Below are 10,884 nucleotides of genomic sequence, written 5' to 3'. Positions count from 1 at the left end.
CCGTGTTGCTTTCCAACCCCAGTGACTCCCCCTACCTCTCTGCCCCACTCCCCATTCCTCGGGATCACGTGGTCGGAGAATCATGTGACGCGCTGACGCTCCTCGGTTGGCGTCTCCGGCGCGTCTGGCAGGCGGTCTCCCTGCTTGCCCGCCTCCCTGCCTCTAGCTGGCCTCCGGGAGAATCTGCCCGAGGCCTGGCAGCGCCTGTCTAGATACTGGAACTGCCTAGGGGATACCCCTTAGTGGTTCCAACTTCCAGGGAGTTTACCGGACCCTGGTGCCCGGGTGTAAAGTTGGGATAAGTTTGCATCTCTTTCCTTCGTAAACATTGGACCGCTAAGCCCAAGGCTGGCAGTTCAAACCCAGCAGTCACCCGGCTCTGCGCTGCTCTGGGGCGGGTGGGGGAAATAGGCTCTCTGCACCCTGGAGGAACCCTGATGGCATAGTGGGTTATGTGTTAGGCTGCTAACCGAAAGGTCAGCCCTTTCTGAGCTGGAGAAAGGAGGCTTTCTGCTCCCGGAAAGCGGTACAGTCTCGGAAAGCCCCAGGGGCAGTGCTGCGCTGCCGTGTAGGGTGGCTCAGCGTCGCAATGGACTAGATGGACAGTCGTCTGCTACTCTGCTCAATCCTACAGTGCCCCACAGAGCATGGCGGACTGAGAGACACAGCCCGCCTCCGGGCTTGTTTTTCCAGATGTTTACCACCCAAAGATACGGAAGGAAGACTGGCTCAGAATAGATCTAAGACTCAAGGTCATGTGCCAGGTGCCCTAAGATGGGACTAGGTGAGCGATAAGTAATTGGTTTGCTAAGAGGGCGGCGAGACGTGATGAGAGCACCTTCTCTAGAGGACTGGGGCTGGGACAGCGGGGCTGGGAGGCCCTGGGTAGTTTAACGGTTTAGCACTGGAAAGGTGGGAGGTTTGGACCCACCCAGAAGTTCCTCTGGGGACAGGCCTGATTACAGTCCTTCTTTGCAGGGAGAGGATCTTCCTGGGCTGGAGTTGACTTGACCACTCTTTTGTGGGGAGGAAGTTGTGGCTGGAGGGGGTGGCGTTGGGTGGAAGTACATCCAAACACTAGATGCATCAGAAGGGCATGGGTGGGCAGAATTCACGGCCACTTTCAGTACCCGTGGTCCTGTGTATCTGCTACCCTGTTTCCCCGAAAGTAAGACATCCCCTGAAAATAAGACCTACTTAGTTTTGCCTCTCGGTGAAATATAAGGCATCCCCCCAAAAATAAGGCCCCCCGAAGCTACAGTAACTCTGGACTCTGGACCGTAGCAGTGGGCGCTACCACGCAGCTCACTATTGGCCACAGCACAGCCGGAACAGACAGGAAATGTGAGGTCTCTTTTAATAAAACAATAAACAATAAATGTGTACCGTATTCTTCTTCATGGAAAAATAAGACATCCCCTGAAAATAAGACCTAGTGCATTGTTGGGAGCAAAAATTAATACGACACTGTCTTATTTTCAGGGAAACAGGGTACATGCCCGACACAGGCTGGGCTGGGGGTGGAAAGGGAAGTGTTCCCTTGTTCAGTAGGCCCTGCCTTCTAGGGATTGACATGTGGAGTGAAGAGAGAAGATTTACACACTCCACAGACTAGCCAGTGACCGGAGCCAGAACTGCTCGGTGCCCAAGGCCTGGCACAGGCAGAGATGAGTGTGGGGAGCCGGGCCAGAAGAGAGCAGAGGCTCTCTGGGGAAGTGCTGGGCTTCGGAATCGAGGCTCTGCAGGCTGAGGATGGGGCTTGAAACGGAGGGTGAGGCTAGGTGGTGGTGGTCACAGTCCACTCAGACTTAGAGTGACCCCCATGGGCCAGTGGCGCTGTGGCCCATCGGGCTTTCCAAGCTGTGAACTTTCAGAAGCATCTCTGGGCCTGTCTCCTCAGGTACCTCTGGGCGGGTTCAAACCTTCAAGCTCTCAGTTGGTGTTTGCTTAATGTTTGTACTGCTCGGGCGCTCTGGGGAGACAAAAAGGGTCGGTGGGAGTCCCGGAAGGGAAGGAGTGACAGTGGTGGGATGTGTCACAAGGTTTCTTAGCTTGGCTAGAAAGGGCCTTGAGAGCAGATAGGACCCCTGCTGCTAAACTGAGCCGGACCGCACGCTGGCGATGTGTTTCTTCTATTTGCCTTCCTGTGCATCCCGAGGTGAGGGAGGTGAGCTTCTGCTTCTACTCAACACACCACACACACACACATACACACACACACACACACACATGCACACACACACACACATGCACACACACACACACACACACACACACTTGATTTCCCTGAAACATTAGGTACATGAACCCATTCATCACAACCACCACAGAACCAGCAAAGAAATGGTGCAGGCGGAAGGATGGAACCCTCTTCCAAGGGACTGAAATAGCCAGGACAACGTCCAGTCTCTAACAGCCACTTTTGTCCCCAGAGGGCATTTCACAGGGGGAGCGGTGCTACTGGCATCTCGTGGATAGAGGCCAGGGATTCAGCTAAATACCCTACAATACACACACACACACACACACACACACACACACACACACACACACACACACAAAGAATTATGTAGCCCCAAACATTGAAAGTGAGCCTGCCCTACAGGCTCACAAACCTGCTCTGAGAGAGTCCCACGGTGTCCCCAGACATAGCCACTTTCCTCTGACTTCACTTCCTTTTAATAAAAGAAGGAGCTGTGGTGGGCTGTTGGGTAAGCTGACTGAAAGGTCAGTGGTTCGAACCCACCAGCTGCTTCGAGAGAGAAAGATGAGGCTGTCTGCTCCCACAGGATTTACAGCCTCTGAAACCCTACATAGGGTCGCTGTGAGCCGGACTCAAGGCCTGAGGGTTTGCTAGGTCTTAGTAAAGGCTGGCTATCTGATTCCCCAGCAGCAGGAGGCTACAGAAGATGAGGGGAATGTGGCAGTTCCTACAGGCAGGCCCTTTGGGTTCCTGCGTGGGAGAGTCCTGGCAGCCCACAGGACATGAGAGGCCTTCTGAGCATCACTCCTACAGGAGAGTGAGAGCCCAGGGAACATTCTGGATGTGCACGTTACATGTAGCTACGCTGACAACGACAAAAGCAAGGGAGTGGGAGACGCTTTTACTAAACAGCTTGTCCAAGTGGATGTAAAGGATTTGGGGCACTTCAGTGGGTAGTGCGGTCGCCACCCCCACCTGATTCTCCAGGACTGTGGAAGAGCTCCCAAATTCCCCAAGAACACCTTCAGTGAATCCTGATCCAAAGGGAGAACAGAGGAAACAGAATTTCAGATTCTTGTGGGAACCAAATGTTCTAGAGCCATGGAGGCTGGCTGAACCCTGAAATGATTGCCTAGAGGTCATCTTTAAACCTCAAGCCCCAAATCTCCCCTAATAAGATCTTTTTTCAACCAAACACCACCAAGATAATTCTGACTCCCGGTGAGCTTAGTGGACAGAGTGGAATTGCAACCCCGCCCCCACCCCCTGCTGCCAGTGTTTCACAAGCTGTTTCTAAATCCTTACATAAACAGGCAGCCAAACCATTCTTCCTTGGAAGTTTCTCCCATGGAATGGCTGGGGAGTTAGCAGCCAAGTGCATCTAACCAAGGTGCTACCAGCGTTACTGACCAAACAATAGCTTTTTTTTTTGTTTTGTTTTACAAAAGCTTATTTTACTTAGTAAGAGATGTCTTCCTTGAGTCAACTAAGTCCACAGGGAAGAAGCACACCAGCCTGTGTGATCCAAGGATTGTAAATAATATCACCCAAATCTAATGGAGGGAATGGCATCAGAACTTTCATCGTGAACACCGGGTTTGCAGAAGGCTGTGGGTGACAGTGTAACCCAAAATCCATTTGCAGGGTCCACCCATAAATTAAGCCTCGAATGGGCCCCTTCTGACCATGGTTGAGGGATGTGAAGGGCCCTGTTATCAGAGAGCGAGCCTTGTGAGGTTGATTATGGCAGACCTAGGTAAGTGAAAATGCACTATCATTTGATCTCTTTTTTGACCCGTTTTAAAGCTGTTTCAGTTCAGCAACAACAAAAACAAAAAGAGGGGTGGAGTACACGTGGATTAAGCTCCTAGTGAATCCCTGCTAACCAAGGACCAGGGATGCGAACAGCCTTGCTGTCGTGCAAATGCCTCGGCAAGCGGGTTGTTGTTGGCATTGCAGTCAGGTTCGGCGTTAGCACCCTATCATTCGGTTTTCGTTATGATCCATTTAGATGTGTTCTAGTTTTTAATATATTCTGCTTTTTGCCTGGTTTGGTTTCGGATAGAGGCTTTTATCTGTTTTACTTTATTATTCTGGTTAGCTTTGTTTGTTTTTCATGTTTTTCTGCCTGTGAATTCAAGGACAGCTAGCTCTACAGTGACAAAAGCCGGATAATGGCTCCTTGGGAGCATGACAGGGGCCACTGGGGGGAGGTGGGGAGCTAATAACGATGAGTATAAGAATGAAGAAAATGTTCTGAAATTGATTGTGGTGGGTGATTTTACAATTCTACTTGATGTGATTGAACTGTTGAATTGTATGATATGTAAATTACATATCAATAAAATTGTTTAGAAAAAAAAAAAAGACTGCCTGCCTTGGTCATTCCTCTTTTAGGAATTCATCTATGGGATCAAATTGACACTGGCAGGTTCATGATCCAGGGATTAAATAGCAACTGAGGGCCCTGTGGGTTCGTGTTAATGAGGGAGGAACAATTTGGAAAAGGGGGTATGAGCGGTTTGTATTACTTGAAGAATGTTACGGATGCTGCGGAATTACACATGTGGACGTTGTTGAATTGGTCTGTGCTTGGTTGTGCATCTTCTCAACAATATAAACTCTTGTTGAAAAATCAAACTGTCTGATGTTTCGACACCAAAAAGATCAAGAATTTTCCTCTTGTGTTTTGCTTTTAGAAGTGGGATCTCATTTTGTGAAACAGGAAGACTGAAAGGGGGCAAATGTCTAGGGTCTTAAAGAGATTTGACATCAAAGAGTTGGTCTCTCCGTCTCCTTTTGCCAGGCCCTATGGCTGCCAGGACTTCAACCCGTGCCCACACCGCCCCGCCCGGGCGGGCGGTTAGGACCCTGACCTCTGTCTTCTCAGGTGTGCTTACAAGGAAATGAGCCACAGCCTGAAATCCCCACAGGTGAGTTCACTCCCGCTCCCAGGTCTGGTCCCAGGTTCCCTCACCAACAAACTCAAAACTCCCTGCTGTCCGGTCCATACTCACTAGGGCAGGGTAGAACTGCCTCTCTGAGTTTCCCCGGCTGTAACTGTTTATGGGAGTAGAAAGCCTCATCTTTCTGTCTCGGAGAGGCTGGTGGTGTCAAACTGCTGACCTTGCAGTAAACAGCTGGGAAAACCAGTGCTGCCTGCCTACAGTTCCCCATGCACCTCTGCAAAGCCCCCTTCCACCCTCCCTGCTGCCTGCTGTACCGCTTCAGCCCCCACCCCCCACTCCTCCATGCCCTGAGCTCCAGCCAGCCTGATTCCTGGAGAGGCCGCAGTGGGCGGGCAAGGTAGGCAGGAGTGGGCCCAGAGCCTCAGCCCTGGGCATCTCTGCTTCCGAGGGTTTTGTTGCTCCCTTCCTTCTTCCCTGCTCACGCTTCCTCCTTCCAGCTCCCTTGTGGTGTTTGTTTGTTTGTTTAACACACAATTCAATATAAATGCACCTAAAACTCACTACAGTGCACCATGTTTCTCTTAAATGGCTCTTCTAGCGTTGGGTGGGTTATTCTGTCACATGATTGGTTAGACACCGTCTTCCCTGGGACTGGCCTATTTTATACCTTGAGGGGATTGGTCAGTTTATGCCTACTGACTCTCAGCAGCCTTATGGGACAGGGTGGAACTGCTCCTGTGGGTTCTGAGGCTACAGATCTTTACAGGAGCGGAAAGTGGAGCAGCTGGTGAGTTTGAAATACTGACTTTGAGGTTAGCCAGCCCATCAGTAACCTACCATTCACTAGAGCTCTTTGGTGGTATGTAAAACCACCCAATGAGATTGGGAGACTTGTGGTCAGAGATTGGTTGATTTGTGGTCCTGCTGGGAGGGCTATGCCCAGAAATGGACTAGGACTTGGTTTATAAAAGCATCCAAGCCCACAGCCTTTTTAGGAGAGAAGCAAGGAGGCCCCGAGTCTGGAGCAGAGTGGTCTGCACCCGGGTTCCTGCCAAGGGGACCCTCCGGAAAGAGCTATCCATCGGGCTGTAACTTGGAGTTGGCTCTGACAGCAAGAGGCCAGGAAGGGCCCAGTGGCACAGAGCTGAGCGGGTCCCTTAGTGCAGAGAAGTCTGCCTGGGAGAGAGCCCTGTTGGCCGAGTTAGAGGCTGTCCTACACCGAGGAAGGCAGTGATGTGTTGGGGGGACCTGGCCTGTGGGCTTTCTGATCCTGATCCTCATTTGTCCACATTTCTTTCAGGTTGATCCTGATCCCAAGGGAGAGAAATGAAGTCCCGACATAACATAGGTTACCATGTGGAAAGATGGACAAAGATTGTATGACTTGCGTGAAAAGGTAGAGGGCACCCCGGTGAAGTCATGGCTACACATTGGGCTGTGAGCTGTATGGTCGGCAGTTTGAAACGCACCAGCAGCTCCGTAGGAGAAAGACTGGGCTTTCTACCCCTGGAAGCAGTGACGGGGTGGGGGGTCACTGTGAGTCAGCACTGACTCGATGGCAGTGGGTTTTGGTGCATTAAAAGGCAAGAGAACGCACTGGCTAGAGATTAGTTACTGGATGCGGGAGGAAAGGGGAAGAAGGGGGCTATTGCTTACGGAGGGCAGCGTTTCAGTTTACAGTGACGGGAAACGAGCTGATGCAGGCTAGGGCTGTACTGCTGGTTACTGTAAGCCCGTCAACTGGGTGTCCAGCCGTGAGAAAGTGACTTGGCAACAACAACAAAAAGAGTAGCCACGTATGTGCCAAGGAGCACGCATAGCACAGTGGGCTGTGAACTGAGCTGCTGACTGCAAGGTTAGCTGTTCAGATCCACCAGTCCCTCAGGAGAAAGATGAGGCTGTCTGCTCTTGTCAAGATGCAATGGGTTGACTTCTGTCCGGCAAACACTTCATTCCTTGGCCTTGGGTTGGAGGGTTAGAGTCTTGGTTAAGTGGAGCTTCCAGCTCTCAGTTTCTTGCCTACTGGCCTGGGGTCTTCAAACTTGGAAAGTGGTCCTCCGGGTTCAACAATTGGTCTCTTTCCCCTGGAGCAACAGAGCAACAAGGAGAGTCAGGCATCGGATCAGAGGAGCAGTTGGGAACTGGATGATGCTCAGTATGATTACTGAACATTTTGATCAAAATGCTACAGAAGAATCCTGGTCAAAAGGGAGAAAATGCAGAGCAGAATTTCAAATTCTCATGGACCTTAGACTTTCCGGCGCCATGGAGGGTCTATGAACCCTCAAAACCATTGCCCTGAGGTAATCTTTAAAGATTACACCAAAAATACGCCCTGAGGTCTTCTTAAAATCAAATAATAGTTAGGCTTACTGGTCAAAAATCTCTGCATTTTATGAAGTATCCGTCGAATAGAGATGTTTATTTTCAAGGACAAAAAAATAGATAAAATTCAAAACCAATTTCTCTCAGCAATGTTTTTAGTTTCCGTCGTACGAGTCCTTCACATCCCTGGCTAAATGTGTTACCGGCTACTCTCTCTTTTTGAATGCTGTTGTAAATGAAATTGTCTCCTTCATTTCCCTCTCAGATTTCTCCCTTTGGTGGAATTTCATGTGTTTCCAATGTTTTGCAGTTACAAAGAATTCGACGATGAATATTTGTGCATTTGCCTCAGAGTACATATGTTGCGATCAAATTCCTAAACACAGAATTGCTGGGCAAAGGGTATGCAGATTTGAAATTTTAGTGTGAAATTGTTTTATGTCCCGCAGCCATATGGTATTTGAGGAAGGACATTTCCCAGCTACTCACAACAACGGCTATACCAGTTTATTATTATTATTATTTTGAACAATTCAATGACAGAAGATATCTCATGGTTCTTTTACTGGTATTTCCTTAATTTCCGGCGAGGCTGAGCATTTTTTCATGTAATTACTTGGCGCGCTGCTTCTGTAAATTGCCTGTTCTCGTCCTTTGATGAGTTTGCCTTGGGCGTTTTGCTTGTTTTCTTGTTGAACTGGAAGACCTCTGTGGAGTCTGGAAATGTCACACGCGTCCTCTTGCGACCTGTGGTCTGTCTTTCCGTGGAGTGTCTTTTGTGGTCAGAAATTGCCTTCTCAGCCTTGCTGTGTCATCGGAACTCCATGGGTCAATCTCTGCCTTTGTGACTTCTGCTTTTTGGGGGGTGTGTGTGTGTGTGTGTGTTTGCTTTATTTCTCCTCTATTCCAACCCCTTCTTTCTGAATACTTGATAAATACATACGTTCTTCCTGGTCCACTTCTAAGCCTGGTGAAGGCCGGGGGGACTGGACCGCACTCAGGTGGATCCCGTCCGTCCAGCGTGGATGGAGGCACCAGAAGGGACAGCCCAGCTCCTGCCCAGGAGCGTGGTGTGAAGAGGTCCCCAAGAATAGAGCGAGGCTTCCAGGGCGGATGGATCCACGTGTCCCGCTTGCTAAGAAGTCCCTGCAAGTCAGTTTGAGGGTCCCTTTCAGAAGTGGGAGCTGGCTCCCACACCTTCCTTCTGTCTCTCTCCTTCCAGGTCTGTCTGCATCTCCCTCATCCTTCCAATTGCCCCTTTAGGATTTCTGTTTTCTTTTCCTCCTACTGTGGTGAAAAATGCCCAACAAAACCAGTTCCATGTTAACAATTCCTCACCCGGACAATTCGGTGACGTTAATTGTGTCCATCCTGTAATCCGTCGTCGTCACCAGTCTGTTTTCAACTGCCCCTGGCCGGTCCCCTTTCACCGTCAGTATCTTCTGCGCGCACAGTGACTGCTCTGCCCTCCTCGCGGGGCCCTGCAGCCCCTGCGGATGCCAAGTTGCCAGGCAAACTCTAAGTGTGTCTCAAATACTGCACGCAGCATCTTTCTACTACGAGAGTCGAAGTGGCTTCTCTGAAAAGCAAATGTAACGAGGCCCCTTTATTTTTATTTGCGAAATCTGGCAACCTGAAGACCAAAGTTGGAGGGAGGGCATGGAAACAAGCCCCAACACACCTGCCTGTTTCCTCCCCTCCATCTGAGTCACTCGCTGTGAGCCATGATCGCCCCAGTTCCTGTTCTGCTTGCCCTCTCTCTCAGCTAGTCTCCTGACTCCCCGCCAGTGGAGCACAGGGGGGGGGTGGTGTTCGGGGGTGGGGCTGGGGGGTGAGTCAGGCGCTGCAGCCCCAGAACCTCAGCAGAGACACACACCGCCACCCGCCGGCCAATGCTGAAGCCCAGAGAGGTTCATCCACCTGCTGAGAGCCCACAGCCACCTCTCCTCTCCGGACTTCTGGGACATTGGGGCACCGGGGGAAGAAGGGGAACTGAGAACAGACCCTGGAACAGGCGCCTGGGGAGCAAGTGCTGGAAGGGAGCATGGGGCTCCACCGTCCGCACATCGCAGGAGAGGAAACTGAGGCACGGTGGAGCTCCGAACAAGACCACCTCGCCAGAGAGAGTCTAAGGGGTACATGGTATGGAGTGGCGGGAAGGTGCAAAAACAGCCTAGCTTAAAGGCGGGGAGTTCAAGTGCAGCCAAAGGCTGCCTGGGGAGAAGGTCCGGCTGTCTGCCTCTGATCTGCCCTTGAAACCCGGGTGAGTCACAGAGCTCCGCTGACGCAGGCGCACGGAGGTGGTGGAGAGTCCGCTGTCTACTCGAGGCAGGCCATCAGTGGGGTCAAGCGTGTGCAGTGCGATGGGCCTCAGGCCGGCCTCCAGGCCCTGCTTAAAAGGACCCACTGCTCGGTGTAATGTTCTGTCACCACTGTCTTGAAGTTCTGTACCAAGGGCCTCATGTTTTCAAGTGCACCCCAGGCCCAGGTCCCCTCCTGTGGAACGCTGATTCTTAAAGCCCCTCCCTGTTAGGAAGCTAATGGGGCAGGCTAGGCCCCTGCTGGGCCCCTGCTTGCTTAGTAAGAACACCAGGTAGTTCCTTCTCAAGACACAGCAGAGGGCGCCCAGGACTCTGGAAGATCCTCCCTCCCTGTGCACGGCCCCCACCCTGCTCCAAGTGGCTCTGCCTTGGTGGCCTGGCTCCCCTGGGACAGGCAGGCCAGGGCAGCAGGAGTAGATAAGGAGGTGTCCTTCCAAATCTGTTCTAACTTATGACCAATCTCTAGTGAGATGAGCCGCCGCGAGGGTGGGGGGAGGGGACGTGTGCACGCATATGTGTGTGTTTGTGTGTGTGTGTATGTGTAGTAGAACCTGGCTGTATAGGCCCCCGTGACCAGTGGAAGGTCCAGTCTGGGGGTGGGATGGCTGCTGGACTGTGATGGGTGAAGCAAAGAGCATCTCATGTCCAGGCCCGAGGTTGCGGCACCACATCAGGGGACAGAGGTACTGGCCCAAGTTAGGAGACCTGGTGCCTGTCCCAGCACAGACAGGAACTTGCTGAGTGATCATGAGCAAGTCACTTCCTCATTAAAAAAAAGTGTTTTTTTTTTTTAATCAAGTACTATTTTTAACAAAGTGTAATATGCAAATATTTTACCATGCTTGGTAAAGTAGAGGGGCAGCAAAAAAAGACCTTCAACAAGACGGATGTCCATAGTGGCTGCAACAGGGGGTCAGACCTAGGAGCCTTGTGAGGGGGGTACAGGGCCAGGCGGGTGGTGTTCTGGCCTTTTGTGCGTGGGGTCACTGTGAGTTGGAACTGAATGGGGGGGACACCTGACAACAACAACAATATGCAAAGAATTCTTAAAAGAAAGTTTAATACAACATAGCACCCACCCCTCCTCCTTCCTCAGCCTGCCCTGCCTATTGAAAGCTGAGCTCCC

This window comes from Echinops telfairi, unplaced genomic scaffold, assembly GCF_000313985.2.
Source record: "Echinops telfairi isolate 266 unplaced genomic scaffold, ASM31398v2 ScPeMD7_7458;HRSCAF=8496, whole genome shotgun sequence".
In the NCBI taxonomy this organism is placed as follows: Eukaryota; Metazoa; Chordata; class Mammalia; order Afrosoricida; family Tenrecidae; genus Echinops; species Echinops telfairi.
The sequence above is the reverse complement of the archived record's forward strand: the minus strand, read 5'-3'. Positions refer to the sequence as shown.